Source organism: Gambusia affinis, linkage group LG23 (assembly GCF_019740435.1).
Source record: "Gambusia affinis linkage group LG23, SWU_Gaff_1.0, whole genome shotgun sequence".
Taxonomy (NCBI): Eukaryota; Metazoa; Chordata; class Actinopteri; order Cyprinodontiformes; family Poeciliidae; genus Gambusia; species Gambusia affinis.
Genome location: NC_057890.1, coordinates 18,392,013 through 18,417,485, shown reverse-complemented (window position 1 = coordinate 18,417,485; position 25,473 = coordinate 18,392,013). Strand labels below are relative to the sequence as shown.

Sequence of the window (25,473 nt, the reverse complement as noted above, 5' to 3'; positions counted from 1 at the left end):
TCACAAATTCTCCAACAACAAAGCCTCCATTGTGTCCCAGCAGACCCTCAAATTAGCAGCGGGAGCGAATGAACGCTTAACTGGTCCTGACAGCTCCGCCAGCCTCCCGGAACCTCTTCTCTCATCCCCTAAAATTAGAAATTATTTGAAGTGTGAGCAGAAAATGAAAAATAAACCCAACTTATATATTTGAGAAGTTTAAACAAGTTGTTCTTGATGTCCATAAAATCAGGAGTCCATCTGAAAATGAATTAGGCTGCAATTTGTCTCTTGGAAAAAAAAATTGTGGTTCATTCACGCATTTCTGACCCAGCATGGATTTATTTTTTGGTTTTTAATTTTAAATCCCCACAGACCAAATGTCAGATTTTAATCACACTTCATATTTTAAAAAAATCTCTTTAATTTGAACCAGAATTTAATTTGTGAGTAAAGTTTTTGTGATGCAACTTGTGTTCCTGAAGGGAATTTCAAAATAAAACTAAATGTCGCTTCTTGGAAACAACTAAGGAGCTCAGGATTGTTTATTTCTCCAGGCTGTGATAGTTCTTGCTTCCTGATCACCGTTTTTCCTTCCATTAAACTTTCAATGAATATGCATTGATCAATCAGCTACTTAGGTAAAGCTTTTATCGGATGGTGGCAATAACTGCATGATCTACCACTAAATCGAGAACTGCAAGTTTCTCATAACTTTGTCAAAAACAAACAAACAAACAAACAAAAAACATGAGGAATTGATCAATATTTCAAAATCTAAACTTAAAAAATAAATGCTAACCTTACTGTTTCTTGCATTAATAGTGTTGGGAATATTTTTTGCAATGTATTTTTTAAATCTTTGATGTCAGACGTGCTTTCATGTGGAGTTGTTTTATATCAGATTAAATGTTCCATTTAAGAAAATACGATAAATCCCTTTATTGTAAAACCTAAGACAAATTTACAGTAGTTTTTTTCTTAGCTTTCCATTTTAATTAGTTTAGGTTGCTGACCTCTGACTTAGGTCTTAGCATGAGATTTATATTTTAAAAATAATTCATTTATTGGACTGATATGGTATCATTTTCTGAACATTTTAATTGTAGATATGTATAAATATATATGTAAATGTATCACTGACTGTGTTTAAGTTTCTCTAAAATAAATTTCTATATTAATTAGATCATAATTTGTCCAAATATACTTGTGTATTGTTATTTTATCCACTTTTTGGGTGTGTTGTTTCTTCATTTTCAGAGTTTTTGTTCAGAAGCATTTTACTTTGAAATTGAGCAGCCGGAACTTCCGGTGGTAACTCTTGCTTACGTGACGCAGCTTCTCCAGCCTCCGGGGAGTTTAGTGAGAGGAGGAGGAGGAGGAAGAAGAAAAGCTCTGCTCCCGTCTAATTTCAAAGCTCCTGGAAGGAGAACCAGCTGGATGTGAGCTCCTCTTCTTCTGGACTCTTTTTCGGTCGCAGCGGACTCGGACATGTAGATTTAACCGAGTTTCAGGGCGGACGAAGGAAAGAAAAAGAAATAAAAATCTCTCCTTTTTTGTCGTGGGGATGTCGTTCAACTGAAACTTCAGGAGACACTTTCAAGGATTCATTTCGGCCCGAATCGCTTTCCTTACAGCAGGATGTGAATTCAGGAACTTTTCCGGGAGCCGCGGACTATCGGGAGTTTATTTGAAACGCATTTTCTGGAATATCGTGAGGAAAAGGCGGCGTGTGGATTCAGAGGTAGGTCCATCTTCTGTCACTTTCAGTCGCTGCTGTCAAGACCGACAGACAAGTTTTCCTTATTTTTTTTTAAAACAACTTTTAAAGCTTCATGGGAGAATTTATAGAGAGTAAAAACTTTATTTTTAAGAGCTCTGACTATTAAACATGTTTGGATAATCTGAATTATGACCTAAAATAAAATGCTGTGTGAAACATTGATTCATCAGTTAGCTTTAATGGCTACAGCCGCTAAAATAATTGAAGCAGAAAAAAATCTTAAGAATGGGTCAAAAATGTGGTTTAATGTGTTGAATCCAGGTGTTTCTGCTTCTTTGACTACAAATGTTACATAAACTGTGAATTTTAGTCCTCATCTTGTGAGTTTGGACTAAAATAGACTCCGAGCTGCTTATTGAGAAACATCTGCAGCATGTTTAGACTCTGCTTTGCTGGTATTATGACTAACAGGAACATCCAACCAGTCCGCCGTGCAGTTTGAGGATTTATTGTCCTGCTCAGCTATTATAAAACTTTTGACAGGGGGTTTGGCTTGGAGCAGATGCAGGAAGTGCTTCACATTTTTGGACTGTTTGGTTGCAAACTAAACCCTTAGCAGAAGCTAAAAAAGAGAAATAACGGTTGCATAATCTGAATCTGCCGGACTGTTGGGTCATCATCACGATCAACACTAATGGCTCCAAGTTTTCCATTCATTTCTTTAAATCTTTTCAAACTTATCTATAAACTTTCAGCAGGAAGGAAGGTGACTTCATTGCTGTGATTTATTTTCTGTTGCTCTTACCTTATGTAAATCAACATTCAACATGAGCGGTAAGTTAGTCCAACCAGAACCTGCTGTGGTGAAAACTTTGTTAATGATTGAAAGCTGAACAGATCCAAACTGGACTTGTTGCTGGATTTAAAGGAATCACGTTGGATGTTTGGATGGATCACAGGGTATTTCATCATTCTGATCTTTCCCAGCGTTGCGTGTGGAAGCTGTTTATGAAAGATGCTGACCTCGATGATTAACTCTGTGGACTGTTCTAAAATAGATTAGTCAAGGCAGATCAAAGGGCTTTACATGATAAAAACACAATAATCAATTATGAAATAAACAATACAAACTGCATTTAGTCAAATTCCATCATCAGTATTTGCCATCATTGGCATCTCTAACCAGCTGGGTTTTTAGCCTTGATTTAAAGGAGCTCAGTGTTTCTACTGTTTTGCAGTTTTCTGGAAGTTTGTTTCAGATTTGTTAACCGTAGAAGCTGAATGCTTCTTCTCCTTGTTTGGATCTGGTTCTGGGGATGCAGAACAGAACTAGAAGACCTGAGAGGTCTGGAAGGTTGGTACAGCAGCAGCAGATCGTTAGCTGTTCAGTGATTTATAAACTAACAGAAGTATCTTAAAGTTTATTCTCTGAGCTACAGGGAGCCAGTGAAAACACTGTTGCAGTAATCAATGCGACAAAATATAAACGATGAGTTTCTCTAGATCAGAGGTGGCCAACCCTGGTCCTTGAGAGCCGGTGTCCTGCAACTCTTAGATGTATCTCTACTTCAACACACCTGAGTCAAATAATGAGGTCATTAGAAGGTCTCTGGAGAACCTGACTGCACTTGGGAGGTGATTCAGCTCTTGGATTCAGGTGTGTTGGATTAGATCTAAGAGTTGCAGGACACCGGCTCTCGAGGACCAGGGTTGGCCACCCCTGCTCTAGATATTGGTGAAAATGTTCTTTGGGTGATAGAAGTCTGACTTTGTAACCGTCTTTATGTGTTTCTGAAAGTTCAGGTCTGAGTTCAGATTCCAGCCTGATCTGTAGTTTCCAGCTGTACTAACTGAAGCGGTGTGTTGACTCTAGATCGTTCTTTTTTAATAAGTTCTGTTTCTGTCCATCTGAAGAAAGTAATGGCACCAACACATATTAACTCACATTAACTTGTGATTGGATGGGTTCGGAGTCACCTGGTGACATCATAACGTAGAGTGGCAGATCATCTGTGTAGTTATGGTTATTAATCTGACTAATTGTTATGATGTTAAGTAGAAGGGGGCCCAGGATCAAACTTTGTGGTACCCCACCTGTGATTTCTGTCCCTACAAATAAGAAGTTACCTGTTGACACAAATGGGTCTTCAGGTCAGACTGGAACCAGTCCAGTTCTGTCCTACAGTCACCTAATAATGACTGGAGGACTCTGCTGAGGTCCAACAGAACCAGGAAGGCAACAGTGAAACCATCTATTCTCAGGAGATTAGTTTTGTTTAACCTGAAGAATTAAACCAATCTTGTCTAAAAGTTTGCTTGAGGTAAACAATCATTAGTCAAACCTTACGCTGATGATGTGATTGTTTTCCTGAGAGTTCTGAACTGTTGCAGTGACTCATTTGTTCTCAGGAAAACGTCCGTCAGCCCTTCCAAAATAGATTTATTTCACAATTTTGAAAGTAAACCAATATAGAGGCAACGCTTTTGCTGAGTTTGAGAAATTTCCAGCCTGTCGTGTTGGAAGAAAAACATTCTTGACCTCTTTTCCTCCATTTTCCAGCACAGTCTTGTAATGTAACTGAGAGAGTCTGTTAATCAGAGCAAACATAATGAAATCCACCTACATTATCATATAAATATCCCCACTTACAATGTCTGATTACACAGATAGAGATTCTTCACTTTCTGCTCTAGCTAGCAAGATATCACACAATAAAACCTCATCATTGTTCCTGGGCAGTTTACGAACTTTTTATACACGAAGCTTGGTCAACTATGAAAGAAAATAGATCTGTCTGATTATCAAATGTGCGTTAAGTAGGAGGTGGAGGTTCTGTTGGTTTGTTTATAGAAAAATGTGGACTACACTGTACGTGTTTCAGTCTGAAACCAGTTTGAGAGGAATGCTGCTGGTGGAGTCGCTCAAAAAAAACATTTTGTTCACAGGAAGTTATGGTGGTGAGGTCAGAGTTGACTCAACCCGGCCTGAGAATATGATCTCATTTTTCTGCTCTTTAGTTTTCAAAACAATGAAAACTCTTTGTAATAGTTTAAATTCCTTTATATTTTATGTCTAAAAAATTCCACATTAATGACAGATACCATATATCATATACCATATACCATATACTAACATTTAGTTTAAACCCTTTCTGGTCATAACTTATTAAACTAATAGACATATGAGCTTAACAGATATAGATATTTATATTTATTTTAAAATCTGTTATTCTGGTTACTCAACCGTCAGACTGGAGAAAAGTGTTTCAGGATCATTCATGGAGCATCTTTACAAATGTAAAATGTAGATGCTAACATTAGCATTAGTTACATCTTTAGCATAGAGATGGTATTTTAGGCTAGCTGATAGGCTAACTCCATTTAGCACAATTTGAACAAAACAATAGTCTTTTCCATCATCCAATCAGATCGTTACGCAGAAATTAACCCCCAGTTGGCCGAGAGAAGAGGCTTCGTCCTCCATCACGGTTTTGTGCATCAGCTTTCTACTTGTACTGGAAACACGCAAATACAAAGGTTCCGCTCAGAAATCCTGTGTAAAACAAATAATAAAATAATGCAATTTAAAAAAACATCTATGTAATTGATTAATCAAAATTAATCCATTAAAGTTCTGGCCCTAATATAATCACACAATAATAAAATTATTGTCAGAGTGCAAAAATACAAAATCTTACTAAGGAATATTTGTCTAATTTGTAGTGCAAACATCTCAGTACATTTGAAATAAGACTAAACTAACAAGTAACTTTTCAGGAAAATATCAGAGCTTGTTCTAAGTAATAATAATAAAACATTGCGTAACTTAAGGAAATGGATTTTGCATCCAACCTGTTCTTGTATGGCTCCACCATCTTTATTCCTCTATCAACTGGTTCCACTAAAGAACATTACTAGTTAATCAAGTTGAATTAAATTTAAAGTAGTAAGCATTAATTAACAATTAACTGTAATTAATTAACAATTAATCATAAGCTGATTAATTGTTAGACCCAAAAACAAACGAGAATGATTTGTCAAAGCAATCTTAAATATTTGCCACCTCCTGGTGTGTTTAGTTTGTCCAGCTGGTAATGAGCTGCTGTGAGCGCAGAGCAGTGATTGAGGACGGCCGTCTGGCTGATTGCCGATCTGGTCTGCCTCCTCTTTAGAAATGATAACATGTGAAACACCTGTGGCGCCGGTGTTCTGGGAGTTAGCTCGCAGTGACGCTGTGGGATGAACGTTGTGGGGGTAAATTGATGCGTTGGGTTTAAAAGGGGTGTAATGACCGCAGCTTTAATTGCACGGCTCGTCGTTTGCCTCCGGTGGATGCAGTCCGGTTGGTCTGGTGATGAATCAGTGGCGTTCCTCCTGTCTCGGCTGCACAGTTTCCTCCCCATTCACGGATCACTTCACTAATTTTCTGCCATTCAAGCTCAATTTAAGCAGCTTTGAGGGAATCCAGCATGGATTCGTGGTGCATTGTGGAGCTGAGGCCCTGCTGAGGAGCTTCAGATGGTGAGGCCGATCTGCATCACACGGTTAGACCAGTCCTGATTTTTCATCTCATTGCTCTCTCTCTCCATTTCCAACAATGCAAAATATTGAAAGGCCTTCAGGTCCCAGTTTCTCTGTAATATTCATCTAAAGTCTTTGTGAGAAGGTTTGTTCTCAGAAAAGTGCAGAATTGAACTTTTTACTGTTACAGACTTCAATAAATTCATCCGTTTTTAGTGTTTATTACTTAGGACAAAATCCCATGAAAATGGACAGATTATAAACCAGTGTACTCTAAAACTAAAGTTCCAGTTGTGAAGCAGAACCTTAAACTGCTGCTGCGCAAGTTACCCAGCAGGCTGTTGCTAGGCAACCGAAGAGTGAGCGAGTTGGTTGATTCCAACTTAGCTTAGCTAGCCGTGAAAGGTTGAGCAGCTAAAGCATTTTCTCTGCCTACATCTCCCAGAATGCTGTGCGGTTCTGGACCGGAGTCCAGTGACTATTCTATATGTTGAATATTCTATCTGATTGTGTGTCTGTGGTAATATATATTGTTATTTATTGTCCAGCCACAGATTTGGCTTGAAATCTTTTCAAGTCCCAAATTTCTCCTCAGGTTTTCACAGTAAGTGGCGGCGTGTTGCGTCTGCGGCGCCGCAGCTTATCTGTGAGTGGAGGACAAGGTTGTATGGTGACCTCCAAGTAAGGAAGTCAGGAATGCACGGTTCTGGCAGATTCTATCTGGCGCCGGCGTTGTGAAGGGGAGAAATAATAACAATGCAGATTCAGAAAGGATCCCCTGCTGTGCGTGCTGCGAACTCCAGAAGCACAGCTGCAGCGATTAATTACTCTGTCACTCAATCATTTAGTTATTAATGGATATAAATTCCTTGATGGGCTCAGAGAAAAACACCTGAAACCAAACCCAGCTGGCTGAGCAGGAAGGCTCCGTGCTTTAGCTCCTCAAAGTATTTTTGTCTTATTTTCTACTGCAAATGTCTTAGTTTAGTCTTATTTTAAGTGAACTAACTTACTAGTAACTTTTTAGCCAGATAGAAGATAAAATTACTGCAATGACTGATTATTTCACTTGTAAGTTTGCAAAAATGTCTCGTTAGTGCCAGTGAAACTAGTACTTTTAAAAATAATAATATTAAAGAATTATTTACTTAAAACAAGCTTTTGGATGCGTGATAAGTTTTTTTTTTTTCTTTTTTTGCAGACCAGTTCTGGTTCAGTTTGTTTTATCATCGTCAGTTTGGGAACAGCAGAGGTTCCTGCATTTTCAATTCAAATGCAAAACTGTACATTCACTGCAAAAACACAAATTAGGTTCAAGTGCAAATATCTTAGTTTTCTCTTAACTCAAGTGTACTGACTGACAAGTAACTTTTCAGCAAGAAACTTTTGGGTTTTTGCCTTGGTATCATATTTTTCTGCAGCTGGTTTAAAGTTTGTTCTTGCAAACAGCAGAGACTCGTCACTGACATTTTCAATTCAAATGCAAATCGTTACATTTGAGGCTCTGCGTTGTGACAAATAGTGAAATAATCTGTCGATTTAATGTCGTTTATTTCTGTGACTCTGCTGATGGAGATTTCTGGGTGTTGATGGAAGCAGAGCAGAGATGGAGACGTTCTGCTGATTGTTTCCTTGTTTCAGTCCGTCGGCCGCATTGTGATGCTCAGAGAGGGAGAGGGAAAACCCCATCAACACGCCACACATTGTCTTGTTGATGGAACAATTTATACATCAGTTTTGTCGGCATCACGCTTTTCCAAACTCCCAAGAGTGCAATGTCTGCAGTCTTCCAGCCGTGAGGCGTCATTTTATTTCACCCCAGATGGCCTTTAAGCTTCGTCATCTTGACTGGCGATACATATGCATGCCGCTTGTACCCAGCTGTCACGCACTCGGCAGCAAAGCATGATGGATCCTCCTTTGCCGCCGAGTGAAGAGCGGTGAGCGCGGGAGGCCGTTTAGCAACCTGGTCGCCGACTCCGTCTCTCCCCGTTAATTCAGCATCCCGTCAGTCAGAAGCGAGGCGCTGCACTCCAGAAAGACAGAGTAATCATTAAGTGAATAAAAGGCTTTGCTTGGTAAAGAATGGAAACATGAAAGGAGATGCAGAGACAAAAAGCAGTGGAGGAGGAGAACCACAATGCCCTTCAGTCTGATGATTCCAGCCAACTTCTATTTTCATTTCTCTTTATACAATGGCTTTAATTACTAGCTGTTCTTGTTGTGTAGGTCTATTGTGTGGGCTTGTTGCAGAGGGTCAGAGGTTCACCATGTAAAGAGATGGATACATCTGAGAGCTTCTGTCTGACGACGAGCTAAAAAAGACAAACAAGTTTCATGATCTTAGACGTTCAGTTTGGGGCGGAAAAAAATCCCCAAATTACCGGCAGCGAACCGCCAGAGGAAAGAGACGGTTTGTAGAACATTAACCTGAATGAGAGTTGCTGCTGTTTAGGTGGATGTTGCATCAGCATCAAGATGGGCTGTTTGGATCTGAAGGAATTATACTGCAGATGAAATAAGCCCCAAAACTTAAAGTTTAGGTATTTATTTACAAAATCTAGTTTGTGTTGCTTCAGCCAGGCTGAGCTGAAACAACATTTAGAGGTTTTACAGTCGGCTATGAAAAGAAAGTCATGCACAGATTACATGTTGGCTCAGCTGCAGAACCAGAAACCAACACAACGTGTTTCTATCAACGGGTGACCAAAGGTCGTGTTTGCAGAAGATGGAGCAACAGGTGTGTGTGTGTGTATGTGTGTGTGTGTGTGTGTGTGCGTGTGCGTGTGCGTGTGTGTGTGTGTGTGTGTGTGTCCTTGACTCCTTTCTGTTTGACGGCAGCATAAAAACTCAGAAGCTCGTTCAGATTAGCTTCTCTTTTAACCCAGCTGTAAATCTCTTGTCATCTTGTATTTTCTCCTGAAACAGAAATCAGAAAGATTTTTACATTTGTTTTGGGAAATATGGATATTAAGCTGCATTTGCTAATAAGGTCATGCTAACAAAACTAGAGTTATGCTGGCATGACTGTGGTAAAAATGATTAATCTCTGCTACTGATTGATTAGTTTCCATTTTCATAATCTGAAGATATTCTGGTAAAATTGTCTTTATTCTGCTAATATTATTACTATATTCTCATCATTAAAAATTCTTCCACTCAGAAATGAAAGGTACTTTTTGAAAATATTTTCTGTCTTTTCTAATCTTTTTTTTTTTTTGGTTAAGATCAGATATTTTATTTTTAAATCCATGTCAGGATCCCAGTAATCTGACTGGGATGTGGGAGGTTTTTGGTTTCCAGTGGGAATGGAAACCTGTTGAGGAAATCCTGGAACATCAATCTGGTCTCAGCTTCACATCCACAGTTTCTGCACACCTGGACCGTTTGTTGACATCCAAACCTGACCGGTGATAAGATCCGGGCGAGTTGCACTTTTGCCAATGTGTGTGTGTGTGTGTGTGTGTGTGTGTGTGAGCGCAGTGTGAGCGCAGTGTGAAGGGCATCAGATCTGCATGGTTCTGGGCTCTTAAAGGTGATGAGGTGTGTGTGTGTGTGTGTGTGTGTGTGTGGGCTCTGATTAAAACCACGTGTCTCCTGACGCCTGCAGCGTTCTGCAGTCTGTGGGGAGGAAACGGATCTGAAGGCGAGACGACCAAGAACTTTTACTGGTCCCAGTTGTTGTAACTCATATTAATTGTTCATGCAGCTCTACTTTTTAAGGTTTTATTGTTCATGTTTTATTTTTTTAAAAAGAAAAGAAATTACAAATAACAGAAAATACTTTCAAAAATTGTCTTTTATTTCAGTTTTCCATTGTTTTCTGTCAGTTGTATAACAGATTATCATGGCGAGAATATAATTATAATATTAGAAGAATAACAAATTTTACCAGTAAAAACTTCTTAATATTGTGAAACTTTGGTAGAGTTATCAGGGTCTGATGTGATCGGCTCAGTTCAGAAATAAACTGTTTGATTCAAAGTTCTGCTACTGATAATTATTTAATGCTGATTTGTTAAAAGATGAACACATCTATAGCAAGTCTAAAGTATAAAACTTTGGATTTAGATTAAACTTGATGCTCAACGTTCCTCATTTAAATTTTAACTTATACTTTGTACTTTGAAGTACAAATAAAAAGGCTGAGTTTAGTGTTTGATCTTGGCTTTTATCACTTTCAGAGATCAGAAATCGGAAGAGATTCTGGCGTTACGTTTCCTTCCAAATGTAAAAACTGTTATTATAAAGTAGCTGTTATACTTTGGTACAAGTTATATTCCTCTTTTACATTGTCTGTTGTTTTTTGACTTGGAGTTCTCATAAATTTACAACTTTTTTCTGGTAATTGAAAGAAAAAATTCGTTATAGATTTGAATTCAAAGTACAAATAATTCGAAGCTGTATAAACAAGATGGCCGCCCTGGGTTCACTCTGAACTATACAAATCCAAGGAGCGCATTGATGAAACAGAATCCGGGTTTTACAGAAACTAAATCTTCAAAAAGCAAATATTTGATGAATTGTTAACCCGCTAATTGATTGACTGTGTGTTGCGACCGTGATTTCCCCGGCTGGTAGTCGAGGTGTGTGTTCTGCAACATTAAGAGCCTGCATGGTGGCCTGGCAGTGTGAATGCATGTCTGTGTGTGCAGCTTGTTTCACATGTGGTCTGCTTCCTCCCCAAACACTTGGTGGTGAAGTTTGCACACAGACACCAGCTGAAGAACGTGTTGCACGTTGATCCGGCCGGGCGCTGACCTCCGACCGCAGGAAACCCCGACCACATTCCTCTCCTCCTCTCCCCCTTCAGGAATCATCTTCTCTCACTTCAGGTTTCTTGGTTTCTGATCATCTCTCTGTTGTTTAGAGCTCATCCAAACAGCAGAGAACGAGCAACAGACCCACTCTGTTTGGCAGAGTGGGTCAAAAATAGTAATCATCATGATAGACGAAACATTCAGATTTCAAATTGACAGATTTTTAAGTTTATAACTTTTTTTTTTTTTTTTTTTTACAAAATTCTCATTTTGTATGTTTTTGTTCTTCCATTTTGGTTTCTGCTGCTTCTAAAAAAGAAGCTCAAGCACTTAAAAACAACTGGTTGTGTTTTTAGACATCTGGAGAACGAGCTGTTTAAAAACCTTCCAAATGTAACGTCACCAATCAACAGGCACTGCCGTTACCTAGCAACCCCGGTGTCTGTTACTTAGCAAATCAAGTGGCGCTCCAGCATGTTTGGTCAGCTGGTTTTACAGCTGTATTCATTGTACAACAGTGTTTAACCCTCTGAGGTCGACGCCCGCCCTGTGGCGGGCATGACGTCATGCATTTAAAAGACTTCTGTATAAAGAAAAGACGCCGTGCGAAGTGTGCATTTCATTTCTGTTGGACAGTGGAGACTTCAAACTTTGTAAAAGTAGTGGTTTTATATTGATTTTGTTTTATATTTACTTCCAAATAAAACCAGGAATATGATCGATCATGTTAGCCATAGCATAGTGCGCATTTTACGCACGTTGAGTGCAATCGCGAGTTGTTTTACGACCAAAAACTGAACGAATGCAACACGAAAGCCATTTTTTCGAGTCCATGCGTAAAATGCGCACTATGCTATGGCTAACATGATCGATCATATTCCTGGTCTTATTTGGAAGTAAATATAAAACAAAATCAATATAAAACCACTACTTTTACAAAGTTTGAAGTCTCTACTGTCCAACAGAAATGAAATGCACACTTCGCACGGCGTCTTTTTTTTTTTTTCAGACGTATTTTAAATGCATAGCGTTATGCCCGCCACAGGGCGGGCGTCGACTTCAAAGGGTTAATTGACTTACTATTCAGAAACTACTTGCTACATACCTGCTGGTTGTGCAGGAGTCTCCACTTCTGCTTTTCAAAGATGTATGGTTTCATGATATACCCTGCTCTTTTATTAAATAAGATGGAAAATGATATTTTTTTTCAGTCTTGTGACTCCCCCGCTGGATGCCAGACGTCCTCGTTGCTTCTTTAACGTCATTAGATCAGATGAAGTGTTGTGTCTTTGGATCCGTTGGCCTACTTCATGTTGTCAGACAGGTTCTTGGTTCTGGGGGTGGCTAATGAAACTGTGTGTTTTTCTATTGGTTGGTTTTGAGACCTTTTCCCTCATCATAAATGACTCATTATATTCATGTCTGTCATGAAATAATTGGAGTAGATCTGTAAGAAGATAATTCTGTTCTGAACGTTTATTTTCTCTACTTTACTCGTCATTTCTGGACAAAGTGGGATCAAAGCCAGAGCTCCTTCAGGGCTGCAGCTGCTGGATGTTTTCCAGACTTTGTGAGCAGAAAGAGCCACACCCTGCCGTGTAAACAGCAACTGAAACTGGTTTATTATTCAACTATACGGCCGTCATTGTGTGATCAGAAGGAGCGTTAACTGTAACCTGAGTGTGAGGCTCTCATGCCCTCCGTAACTCTGCTGCCCGTCTTTAACTCTGCTGCCCGTCTTTAACTCTGCTGCCCGTCTTTAACTCTGCTGCCCGTCTTTAACTCTGCTGCCCGTCTTTAACTCTGCTGCCCGTCTTTAACTCTGCTGCCCGTCTTCAACTCTGCTGCCCGTCTTCAACTCTGCTGCCCGTCTTCAACTCTGCTGCCCGTCTTCAACTCTGCTGCCCGTCTTCAACTCTGCTGCCCGTCTTTAACTCTGCTGCCCGTCTTTAACTCTGCTGCCCGTCTTTAACTCTGCTGCCCGTCTTTAACTCTGCTGCCCGTCTTCAACTCTGCTGCCCGTCTTCAACTCTGCTGCCCGTCTTCAACTCTGCTGCCCGTCTTTAACTCTGCTGCCCGTCTTCAACTCTGCTGCCCGTCTTCAACTCTGCTGCCCGTCTTTAACTCTGCTGCCCGTCTTCAACTCTGCTGCCCGTCTTTAACTCTGCTGCCCGTCTTTAACTCTGCTGCCCGTCTTTAACTCTGCTGCCCATCTTTAACTCTGCTGCCCGTCTTTAACTCTGGGTTTCTCAGAGACGACTTCGTCTTCGTTTCGGTTCTGACCCATTTATGAAAGCTAACGGGATTACCCAGCTGTGTAAGAAACAAACTCTGTTGGCTTTGTGGTGAAGACCTCCAGATCAGATTAGAAATCCTTAACCCTGGGCGATACGCCTTCAAAATAAAAGCTGATTTTCTTTTTTCCAAATATTTTCTAAAAGTCTTTTGAAGCTAAAACTCCATAGTATGATGGAGGTTTAGGCTCAAGCTACAAGAATTTCTGTTTGTTTGTGAAAAATGTGTCATAATATTAGCAGAATAGATTCAATGTGAGCAGAAACAAAAAGCTTTGATGGTCTTCAGTCTGTGTGGCTCTTTCTGCTTCGTAATAAACTCAGTTGTTTGATGTTTCAAAGTCCTGCTGTTGATAATAATTTGATGCTGATGTGAAAAAAATGAAAAACTAACACAAATACTATAACTTTACAAGATGCTCAACTTTCCTCCAAGTCCTCTGAAGATTAGTGCTTTATTCTCCCAATATTACATCTTTACTCTAGTAATATTATGACTTTGTTGTATTACTGCTATAAATAAAAACTTAATTTCTAGCATTTGACTTGAATTCAAAGTCCAAATAATTAGTAGCTGTAAAACAAGATGGCCGCCCTGGCTGCGCTGATGTCATCATAAACCACAGAAATCAGCGAGTGGCTTTAAAAAGAATCCAGGTTTTAAAAGTATCTATTAAACTGATTCATCCTCTGTTGAAGTTGATTTTTTGGTGATTTTTTTCACCAGTTCCTGTCTGAAGTAGAGCTTGTCTTGGCGGATGCTGCTTGTTGCAGTTTTTGGTTCTGAAGTCACCCTCACACCCTGACTGCTCGCAGTCGTTTTTTGGTTTCTGAGTCATATTGGAGGCATCAGGGTCACATGGCGCCAGAAAAGCAGCGCTGAGCCTTTATTTGTGCAGTAAGCAGGCGTGTTGTGCAACAGCTGCTTACAGTGAGTATTTGTGCTGCTTTTCTGTGTTTAGTTTGCTTACAGTTCATGTTGTTCTCATTTCCTGTGAGTCGGATCCCTCTCAGCTTGGCTTCAAGCCTTCCTCTTTATTTCTGCTGCTTGGCTTCGTTCTTTTGCCTCCTCAGGTTTCCTTCTTAGCCTTTTTTTCTCAGGGACATTAAACAATAAAAGAAGCAGCTTTTCTCTTCTGCTTCTCTCAGCCACAAAGTTCTCCTTCCTAAAACTTGCTTATCTTTGCTGTTTAAATTTAGTCTTTTAAGTAGCAGATCTGCTTTTCCTGCAGATGTTTCAGATCATCATGTTGTTCTGTTTCTCATCGGCTGCTATTTGGTCTGTTACCAAAATAAAATAAAAAAATCTCGTTTATGTTGAGTAAATTATTGAATGACTGGTGTTTGTTTCCTAAATTATATATTTGTCAATAAACTGTATTCAAGCTGCTGCTATTGGCTACACTATTTCTTTTTTTTAAATATTTTTTTAATTTTTATTAAACATACTTGCTCTCATTTGTAGTCAATTGTATTTTTTATTAGTTTTTTGTTATTTTATTTTAATTAAGTAAAAAAATAAATTAATTAATTAATAAAATTGGAGCTAATACAAAAATAAATGACAGTTATCAATTTCTGTATTTGATGAAAATAAATGAACAAAAAGGCAAATTAAAAACTATAAAATAAAAATTTATTTAAAAGTTAATACCATAAAAATTTATTTGACATGTTTTACTTAAGTATAAATAATAAAAGTAATCAAAGTTAAATTCAAGTTGACAAATTAAATAAATTAACATTAAAAATAAACTAATAAATATTACTCTATAAAAAGACAGACTGAAGATTTATGACAGATTTTCTAAAGTAACTAGAGAAATAAATACTTTGTCCCAGAATAGCAAAAAAAACTTTATAAGATGAAAAATTCTCTAATAAACCAAATTACACAAACTGACATCATAATTCAGGAATTAAAAAAAAAAACAATAAATGTTACAAAGTTTGTCAGAAACGTCAAAAATACTCTGAAGGATTTAAATAAATAAAAAGAGTTCAGTTTGTTGTCTTTGTGGGGTTTTGTTGAGCGTTTATGAGCAGTCAGTGTCTAACCTGCAGCTGATAAATCTGTTCATTAGTTTGTTGCTGGTCCAGTAACATTCAGCTCAGCTCTCTTCCAATCCCAGTTCTCCCAGTTCCTTTTACTGGTTACAGATGTAATCTGGAGTTTTCACTTGATTTAACCCTTCATTGACCTGAATCATAGTCTACTTATTAATCTCCTTAATTGAGTCGTTGATTAAATGAAGTCATTTATTTCCTATATTTAGAGCCTTCAGACTTTTTCTTTTTAAATGCCATAAAGAATAAATGAGTTTTTTGAGTTGGAATAAATGTTGATCCATCCTGGTGTTTGTTGTTTTATTCAGTCTTTAGTTCGTTTATTCCTCTGTGTCCAAAACAAAGCAGTAAACTAAAGCTTTAGGAGTTTTTTGCTGCTAAATGAAACCAAATGTTGTTGTTTCTGAGCAGCAGCAGACTCCGGGTCGGGTTTTAATGCCCTGCTGTGAGTTGTGTCAGCAGTTTTCTGATTGTTGGTTTGTCTTTTTGGAGAGACTTTCTGTGTGTTGTGCATGAGGTAATTTTAGCTTCTCAGTGGGGATTCCTGGCAGAATTAAGAGCAGATCAGAGGGTTGTGGGAAGGTCAGGACATCAGCGCTCCGGTTCCGACCATGTCCTACAGATATCCTGTCAATGTGAATTAAAACCTCGTTTCCATGCAACTCGCCGTACGTGGGTTGAATAATTGGTTGCACATTTATTTGGAGAGATATGAGCGGATAAACATCCTGCAGCTGGGCTCCAGGAAACCAGGCGGCTGCAGAACGATAAACTGAACTCAGCTGATGTTCAGGAGGAATTATAGTTCGGGGTTTTAAATTATAGTTTAGTTTTATTTTGTTTATGAAGTCGTTTTTACAGTGAACTTCAAGTATTTTTGATCTAGATTTCAGTGCAAATCTCTCAGCCCACTTGAAATAAGACAAAACTGACTTCCAGTTAACTTTTCATCTTGTTTTAAGTCAATAATTCTTGAACTGATTTTTCACTTGTAAAAATACATTTTTCACAGGTTATAATTGGGATCCTTCAATATTAATTATAGCTTGAACATTTTGTTATAAGTGTCAGTTGAACTAGTTCTCTTTGTCAATACTCAAGAATCATTGACTTAAAACTAGTTGAACAGTTACCTGTAATTTAGTTTAGTCTTATTTCAAGTGTCCTGAAAGATTTGCACTGGAATCTAAACTTGGTAAGATTTAGTTTTTACAGTGTATGAAACATTACATTACATTTTGTCAAAATACCATCAACAGAATCATAAAGCAGATATGATCAAATGATCAATGATCCAGATTTTATGAATCTGTCGGCTCTAGGTGGGTTTTTACCTTTAACTTAAAGGATGTCAGTGTTTCGGTGGTTTTGCAGTTTTCTGGATTTTTGTTCCAGATTTTAGGTTCATTAAAGTTTTTTTTAAAATCTGTTTTTCTTGCTACAGGAAAGATTTTAGATCTTGCAGCTGAAATGCATATTTCAGTTCTTCTTCTCTTGTTTTTAAAACAAACCCAGATGTTGGTGGTGGGAGTAATGGTTCTGATGAACTGGAAAGCTTTTCTTTCTGGTTCCTCCCTTTTTCCCCCTCTGGGATTTTTTTGTGACGTTCGCTGCAGTAAAGACTGTTTGACCCCAGAGGTCACTGATCATATGGATTCTTCTCTCCTCACCATTTCTTCTGTCCTTTTCTCACGTCTCAGACTTTCCCTCATCATTTAGTTTTTTCTCCTCTCTCTCTAATGTGAACCCCTCCACTCCCAGATAATAAAAACAGGAAACTAGAGGAGGTTTTCATTAAAAGGCTGCATTAATTGAGACATAAAGCCCCATCAGTGATGTTTACTCGTCGAATTAGCGAAGTCTCTGCAGGTCGAGCGACTGATGAATACTCTGTGTCCCTCGCTCTCCAATGAGCTTAATGTTGTGACAATTAGAGAGGAGGGGGAGGGAGAGGGGTGAGAAAAGGCTGTAAACACACACACACACACACACACAGATGTGTTTACATTTCCCGGCTGCCGCTCTGATTATGAAGGAATGTGAGGACGCTGCGGTCAAGTCGCCATCATGTTTGAAAACATTACACCCTGATGGAAATCAAGGATCTATGACCAGAGATAAACTGGATGTTTTTACTAAAATCAAAATGGTTCTGGAGGCATTTTGGGCTTTATTTATCCAAAATCTAGTGTTGATACTAGTTAATACTCACTGTGTTCTGCTTACCTAAACCAGGAAACAGTTATTTACTAACTATGCTAGGGCTGCAGCTAGCAGTCATAGAGTAGTAATCGATTATTCTGATGTAGCTAATGCTAATGTTAGCCTCCACATTTCATGATCAGTTTGCTTCATCCTGATGGTTGAATATTGGGCTGAAACGATCAATCATGATTAATCCACTGTTGAAATATTCCTCAATAATTTAGTAACTCAAATAAAAAACATATTCAGAGCAGTAATTAAACCAAAACTACACATAAATATGTTTTACCAAAACTCCTCCAGTGGCTTGTTTTGAGTTTCACCTGGTTCAAATTCACTGAACATTATTGCATTTCAGGCAATAAAGTATTTATTTTATTTTTTACAAAAGGAATTTAATTATTTTTTATTTGGATTTCTTAATGTTTTTCTAATATTGTACAAGAAAGTTTGAGGTTAAATGAAAAATCTGAATTAATCAATTACTAAAATAATTGCTGGGTGGAACTGAATAATCTAACAAATTAATAATATTAAATATTAACATCTGTTTATTCAATAATTTAGCAGCAAAAAGGGTTGATTTGAATTGAAAATGTTGCTTATTTTGTTAATGTATAGTTTGTAATTAATTAGAAAAGTAACTTAGTTTTTAAAATAATTTTAAACAATTTGTATGACTGACTCTATCAAAATTCCCTGCTTTAGAAGTAGCAGAACAATAAATATTATTAGCACAGATAAAAGATGTAACTGAAGATGGTGTAATGATCCAGATTTAAACTGTTATTATTTAGTGTTTTTTGTTACACATAAATAAAATATGACCAAGACAAAACCCTGCGGAACTCCAGGATTATTAAATATTCAATATAACAGCAGAAATATTTAGGTGAACCAGTTCAGGACGCCTGGAGTCGATCACTTCACTGTTACACACTTACACTAATAAATACGAACTGAAGCATGTTTTCCTTCCTCATCTCGTCTGCAATTATTCCTAAAATATCTTTTAGCTAAATCTAAAAATAATGAGTGGAGAGCCTGACTGGTGTGAGGCGAAGGTCCTGGGAAAGTTACTGGTTTTGAGATGGGAAGGTGGTGATTGGCTGTGAAGCAGCAGGTGTGTCTCCACAGGAGGCCGTTTATTAATGAACGAGTGGCAGAGTGGGCTGATGCCAAACAAAACAACAAAACATGTTTTAAGGTCATTTCTCAAGGACGTTGGATGCTGATAAAAAATTATAAAAAGCACTTTTGGTTACAGTTTGCCAGAAACTGACATGTTTTATTGTTGATTTATATATTTTAATGAATCTTGGCGGTTTTGTTAAAAAATGTTCATAATAGTGATGGCTGTTTATAATTTATCGTAAAAAAATTCATTTTATAAGACTTTTGATTCCTTCTTATGATAAATTTAATCAATTAATACAAAAACCAAATGATCAAAAATGTAGTTTATTCAAATTTCGACGCTGTTTGTTCCACAAGAGCCTTAATAAATATCAGTAAGTTTAAAAAAATATGATTAAATGCAGTTACTGTGCATCATTTAGTGAAATAAATCACTTTTTAGAAGGAAATATTTCAATACAATTCATGAATGTTCTGAATGATCCTGTTTGGTTCAGATGTTTGGACTGGAGGTCAAAGGTCCTTAAGTTAATTTAACCTCATAATTTAACTTCACTCCTCATTTTGGGGGCATAATTATCATCCTGTGATGAAAATCGGCTGAAATAGACGAACAGAAATGAATAAAAATAGTCAGACATGGGAAGAAATGCTTCAATATTCTCACTGTGTTAACTGTAAAATAATATTACTAGTAGGAGTCGAGTAACATTTTTTAAATTCAGTCTGTAATAAATTAATCAAAATTAGTCACTATATAAATATGTAATTATTTTGCTGCTGACCTCTTGAAATGGCACCAATTTGATGGTTGAATAATCTAAATATCTTTGTTGTTGATAATTCAGCAGCAAAAAGTTTTTAAATTGAAAATATTTATTTTGTTAATATGTAGTTTGATTAAAACAGCAAATGTATAGTTGACAAGTAAGCAGAACAAAACTGCAATTTTAAACATTAAAACATTGAAAAATACTTTTTTTAAAAAATATTTGCTGTGATTCTCAACTTTCTAAATAAATATAGTCACTGGAATTTTAAATTGAAATTAAATTTATGTTCATCAGTTTTGCCAGAAAAGCCCAAACAAAATGCTGCAACCAAAGGAAATAAAAGGAAAATGCTGCAGTTAGTTTTAAAACTCTTCATCTGTCAAAAAAAAACTAATGTCCTCCAGGCCACTAGGGGGAGTCGACCAACAAATTGAACCTCAGTAAAGACGGATGTTAGGATTTAGCAGGATAACCGAAAGATGGAGGAAGAAAGAAAAGCTTTATGACTTTTAGAAAGAGAAGAGCAGCATTTTTATGAAGATATTACAGACTCTGGACTCCCCCTAGTGGTGTGGAGGACCTCCATTTTGTGGCCATAGATTGCAGCATTTCATATTTGCTGTTTTTTGGACTTTGTGGCATTTTCCTTGCGGTTGCAGTAGTTTTTGTTGAGTTTTTTTGTTGCATTTGCTTTTTGTTTGCATTAGTTTTCCACCTTTGCAAATGAAGCTGCAGGGTTATTTACTTTGAGCAACTTTATTCTCTCCTGTATGATTTAAAACTCTTTTTTTATTGCCTTCTTGGTGTTTTATCTGTTTTGTGGATGTTCTTATTTGTTTTTTGTTTCCTTCTATCTGTCAAGTGCTTTGTATAAATAAAGTTTTGTTTGAATGTAGCTGCATCATTAATGGTTGGAATCTCACCAAAGTAATACATTTATTTAGAAAGTTGTCATAGCAAATTTTTTTTTAATTATTATTTCGAACAATATACTGTATAAAAAACTGCAATGCAAATGATTATGGTTTAATAATCACAGTGATGCTATAGGTTGGATTTTTAAAATCTAATCATAAACTTGCATTCAGAATGATAAAAACCCAACATGGCAGTAAATCCATTATAAGTTATTTGCCCTCCATTTCCATACAACTCAATAATAATTACTTCAGCCTGCAGATTGCTGACTCTTTGAGGCTGGAGGAAGATTTCAAAGTTTTCCCCAGCAGTGATTGCTCCGTCTTGTTTTTGTTCTGTCGCCTCCATCAAACCAGGTGTCCTAATTTTCACTTTCTATTCACCTCAGACTTCTCTGTCTTATCTTTCCCTCCCTCTGCGTCTTGTTTTTCTCCCTCCCAGCGACGTTCTTTTCTTTTTTCCCTTCCTGTTCCTGTTGTTGCTGAGCTTTGGACTCTGGCTCTCGGTGACACAGACAGAATGATCTGCTGCTCCGCTCAGGAAATTAGACCTTCAACAGTCTGTATATTGGAAATGAAATTCCCTTGAAAGGCGCTGATAACACCGCCTGGATTTAACTGGACGGTTTTGTCTGCAGACTCCTGATTAGCGCTTTAATGATTTCTGTGGTTTAAAACTGTATTTCTGCACAGGTTAAATAGAAAATGATCATTCGGATGCATTCTCTGAGGAAATTACAGTGGACATTCCCTGTGATTTCATGGTAAAGACACGTCTAGACATGTTAAATACGGTCTTTATGCTCTGGTATCACTGATACTGCAGCAACAGTAAACACATTGCCTTGCAAATTTCTAGTTTCTGTTTGCAAAAATTCAATTTGCAATATGTAGTTTATTTTATGAAATGTTTCACCTTAATGTCTAAAAAAGCATTTTTTTATCTGGGTACTCTGCAAAAACACCAAATCTTACCAGGTATGTCAAAGTTCGATTGACGCATGATAAATTAAAACAAGCTCAATTAGCATTTTTTATTATTTTTCTCTTTCTACCAAAACTGGATGAAAAGTCTTCAGTTTAGTTTTTGGTCCTTTTTTCAGGGACAATTTTGACATTTTGTTGTTTTGATTATTTATTTGCGATTTTAAAACTTCTTCCGTTTACAGTGTAAAATATTAATTAGAATTTAAAGTTTGGTGATAAATGAGAATGTGTTCTTGCATTATTATGCTGTTATTAGCTTTATATCGCTGAAAAATTGTCTTGAAATAAAAATAATATCATTTATCGCTATAACTTCCAGTACAGTTTATCATGCAGCAAAATTTCTTCTTGTTATTTTTTGCCTACTTACAAATAACTTTTTAGCAAAATATAGAAGCTTGTTTTTAGTAAATAACTCAACATTGATGTAAAAGTTCTAGTTCTGGCAGATCATTTAATTTTAACAAGACATTTTTTCTGTAGAAGTGAAACAATCTGCTGTTGGAGCTGCTACTTTTTCATCAATATTAGGAATTATTTACCTAAAATAAGCCTTTATATCATTACTAATAATTAATTTTTGTTTAATTTTAAGTGTACTGCACTAGAAACAAGATAAAATACTTGGTAATATTTTTGCAGTGTAATTCTTATTTGCAATCTTAAAGGTGGTAAACTTGAATATCTTTGGATCATTATTTCCCATCTGCAGATAAGAGACATTAATCTCATTTATTGCCGTTGTTGTTTTGTTTCCTAAAGCAATTCTTTAGTAATTTTAGATTTGACTTTCTGTTCATCATCAGTCCTGCTCTTCGTTTCCTACCTGGTCATATTAAAATTCTTTGGTCAAACGCTTTCGGAACCGTTAATTTCCATCGCCTCAAATTTGCCAATTTGTCCTGCAGGCGGTTTGTGACCCTGAACAGAAATCCCCATTAACCTTGAGGCTGAAGCGTTTTGGAAAGCTCTAATTGACCTCTGACCCTGCTCAGGTTTCTGTAGCAGCAAAGACTGGAGGAAAAAGACTTTTTATGAGAATTATTTCTTTCTCTTTCTGATAACTGCTGAAATAGTGATCACAAGTTAGCTGGATGATTAGCATGATCATAATGAGGTTTGGGGGATTTTTAAAGCTTTTTTCTTCATAGCAGTAGAAATATGAACATCCATAAAACAGATTTCTGTTCCTCTACAGGAGATTCTAGGTTGAATTTCTGTCGCTGGATGTTTATTTTTAGGCTCCAGTTTCCTTCTTGGTTCCAAAACAGTCCGAATAAAAGCAGAAGTTTAACAAGGTCTTGATGCTTGATTCCATTTTTTTTTTTTAGCTGAAATCCCATTTATTTATTTTTCCATGCTATTAAATAAATGTGACTGCAGTCAGACTTTATGAGCTGCTCACACAGAAGAATTGGTTAAATGTAAATGATGGTTAATCAGTGGCTAGGCTATTTGTTTTCAGTGTGAGTGTCGGTACAATGCTATTAGTGCTAAAACAACAACATGTAGTGGCATTAGATGTAGCTAACCATGTTACCGGGGAAACATTGCTAGCAGAGCTAAAAGCTACTTTGACCTCCGTTTCAATAAGCTGGAATAATGACAGTAATGATGCTAATAGCTACAGTTTTGGGTGCTAACTGTAGTTCCTGATAATTCTGCTAACAAACAAATGACCAAGATTTGAACTCAAGCTTTTTATTACTGTTGGTGATTTTGTAACTCTGATTATAGGTGATTATTTGTGTGTATCAAAGTGTTTTAAATCTTTGCCAAGTTCAAGTTAGTTTTGCACATAGCACATCCAAATAATAAAACCAACAGCCTCTATGTGATTAGGTTCCCTTGCGACACGGTGAACAGTATGGAGGATGGTTCTGACCTGTTGGGTACTTAAGTACTGAAAATATTTCATCTGATTTGTCGGATGAAGTTAATGATGCAGCTTGTTTTCCCTGCTTCTTCCACTATCAGTTCTTGTTTCCTTTGTCCTCCTGGTTCTCCAGCAGCATGTGTATTTTCATCCCAACATCACTTCTGCTGAGTGCCACCATACAGCAACTCTGAGCTTATTGAATAAACCACAATCCTGCTTCAGAGAGCCTGGAGGACAGATTAGATTTCACTCTGTTTACTTTCCCTCCTGCGTCTCCTGCTCAGTGTTCTGTGACCATCCACTCGCATCGTGTAAAACTAATGGAAGCATGTCCACCCATCCACAAACACATGCGAGAGACGGTGAGGGTCAGCGAGTGCGAATGGAAATCTGGGGTCATCTTTGTTCAAACTGACCGGACTGCAGAGCAAATGCAGACTGATGAACATTTGTTTTTGGAAAATAGTCACAAACAAAATAATGTGGAAGTCGGAGTGAAAACAGTAAATGTTTGATTTGGTTTAAGAGCTTCCTGATTAATATTTGGGAACCTTGAAAAAGTATTCAAGATTCAAGTTTTTTGGGTTTCAATGTTTGTTAGTTGATAATAGACCTGTCACAACAAGCAATGAGATTTTGTTTACAGAGACTTAATTAATTATATTTGTTGTTTCTGTTTATTTATTTGACATATTTAAATTGTCTTCCAGTTTCAGTATTAATTGTTAATTAAAATTTAAAGTTTTCTAGAATTATTATGTCATGATTAAAATTTTATTTCAATATTATCATTTATCTCAATAACTTTTGTGACAATTTATCGTCCAGTAAAATTTCTTATTGTGAGCAATAAGAAAATTGATTATTCTGATAATTAATTGGATAAAAATAATTGCCACATTCTGCAGATCTGTAGTTTAACCACTAGAAAAACATTAAAAGATGAAAATAATTCAATTAAAAAAACCTCCTAAAATAAACTTTTTATTGTCTAAAATGTAGTAACAGCGTCCTGTTGGAGAACACTTGATAATTTGTATCAAGGATACATCTGCATTGTCTGGGTTTACCCAGAATGCCCTGCGTTGTAGCCCACTTCCTGCTTCTGCGTTCAAATCGCTCCAGAGTTCATTTGAACCAGACCGAGGATCGTAAACAGACCAGAGGTCGATACACGTTCACATCTCCCCAAATGGACTTTCTAGACAAACGGACTGCAGTTGGATTAATTTGCAGATGTAATCTGCTGCAGAACCCAAGAGAACAGAAGCTAAAGTGAGTTTTGATACCTGCAGGAATCTGTGAGTCCAGACACATCTCTGGTCAGACTCTTATCTGCCTCTAAATCAAGATGTCAGCAGCTGTCAGGGGGAAACTGTCGCGTTCTGACTGTTTATGTGTCCAGATTTCTGCAGGAGGAAGACGCCTCCTGTCAAACATGATTCATTGAATAAGTTCCTCCAAACCCCGAGAGCGCTCCGTGTTAAACTGAGGAGATGGATGAATACTTGGCCTAAACGTGGTTATGACTCTTCTGCTACAGTTCATCTATCTGTTAGATCGTTTTCAAGGTCTAAGTGTTTGGAAACTGCAGCGGCGGGAATCTCAAAAGAGCAGCGCTTTGATTGAAAGTGACACCAAGCAACTTATTTCCAATTAAGAAGCTAAATGTTCTATTTAAGCAGAAAATGGCTGATTGGAGGCTGATTCTAAGGAGAAAACCAAAGACAAAGTTAGAAATAAATGAGATCAAATTTTATTTATTCTGCTCTCATATTGCTTCTATTTTGGTTAAATTGACTCTAATAGTAATTAATAGTAATACCATAAATATTTGACAGGAGAATCGACTGGGACTAAGAAATGGCCCAGGCGGCGCACCGTGATTGGTTGAAATAAACATTATTTAATAATAAAACTACAAAACTACAATATGCAAACTGCAGATGACAGATTGCTCTGAACTGATGAGGTATTTAATTTTGTGGTTTTGTAGTAATTTGTTTAGTTTTGAACACATAAATCTATAGACTAGCATTATTATGCACGTTTTAAGTCTTTTAATAATTTTCTATGTTGAGTATTTTCCCACCTCTTGCTACGTTTTCGTCCAATAAACCTGCGAAGTTTATTTCCATTTTTAAATGTCGCAAAATAATAGTACTTTTAAATTTGATATTTAGATTCTCTCACTGCTTTCTAATTGAAAATTGTTGTTTCTGAATCTATTT

At 37.1% G+C, this 25,473-nt stretch overlaps 1 protein-coding gene across 3 annotated transcripts in view; it reads left to right on the top strand.

Moving 5' to 3' along the window:
* The first annotated feature begins 1,342 nt into the window (after positions 1-1,342).
* LOC122826395 (plexin-B2-like) overlaps positions 1,343-25,473 on the top strand; it is a 123,555-nt gene continuing 99,424 nt past the window's right edge. For all 3 annotated transcript variants that reach the window (XM_044108190.1, XM_044108191.1, XM_044108189.1), the window contains exon 1: positions 1,343-1,723. The gene's annotated coding sequence lies outside the window, so the exon portion shown is untranslated. The remainder of the gene's footprint in view (positions 1,724-25,473) is intronic.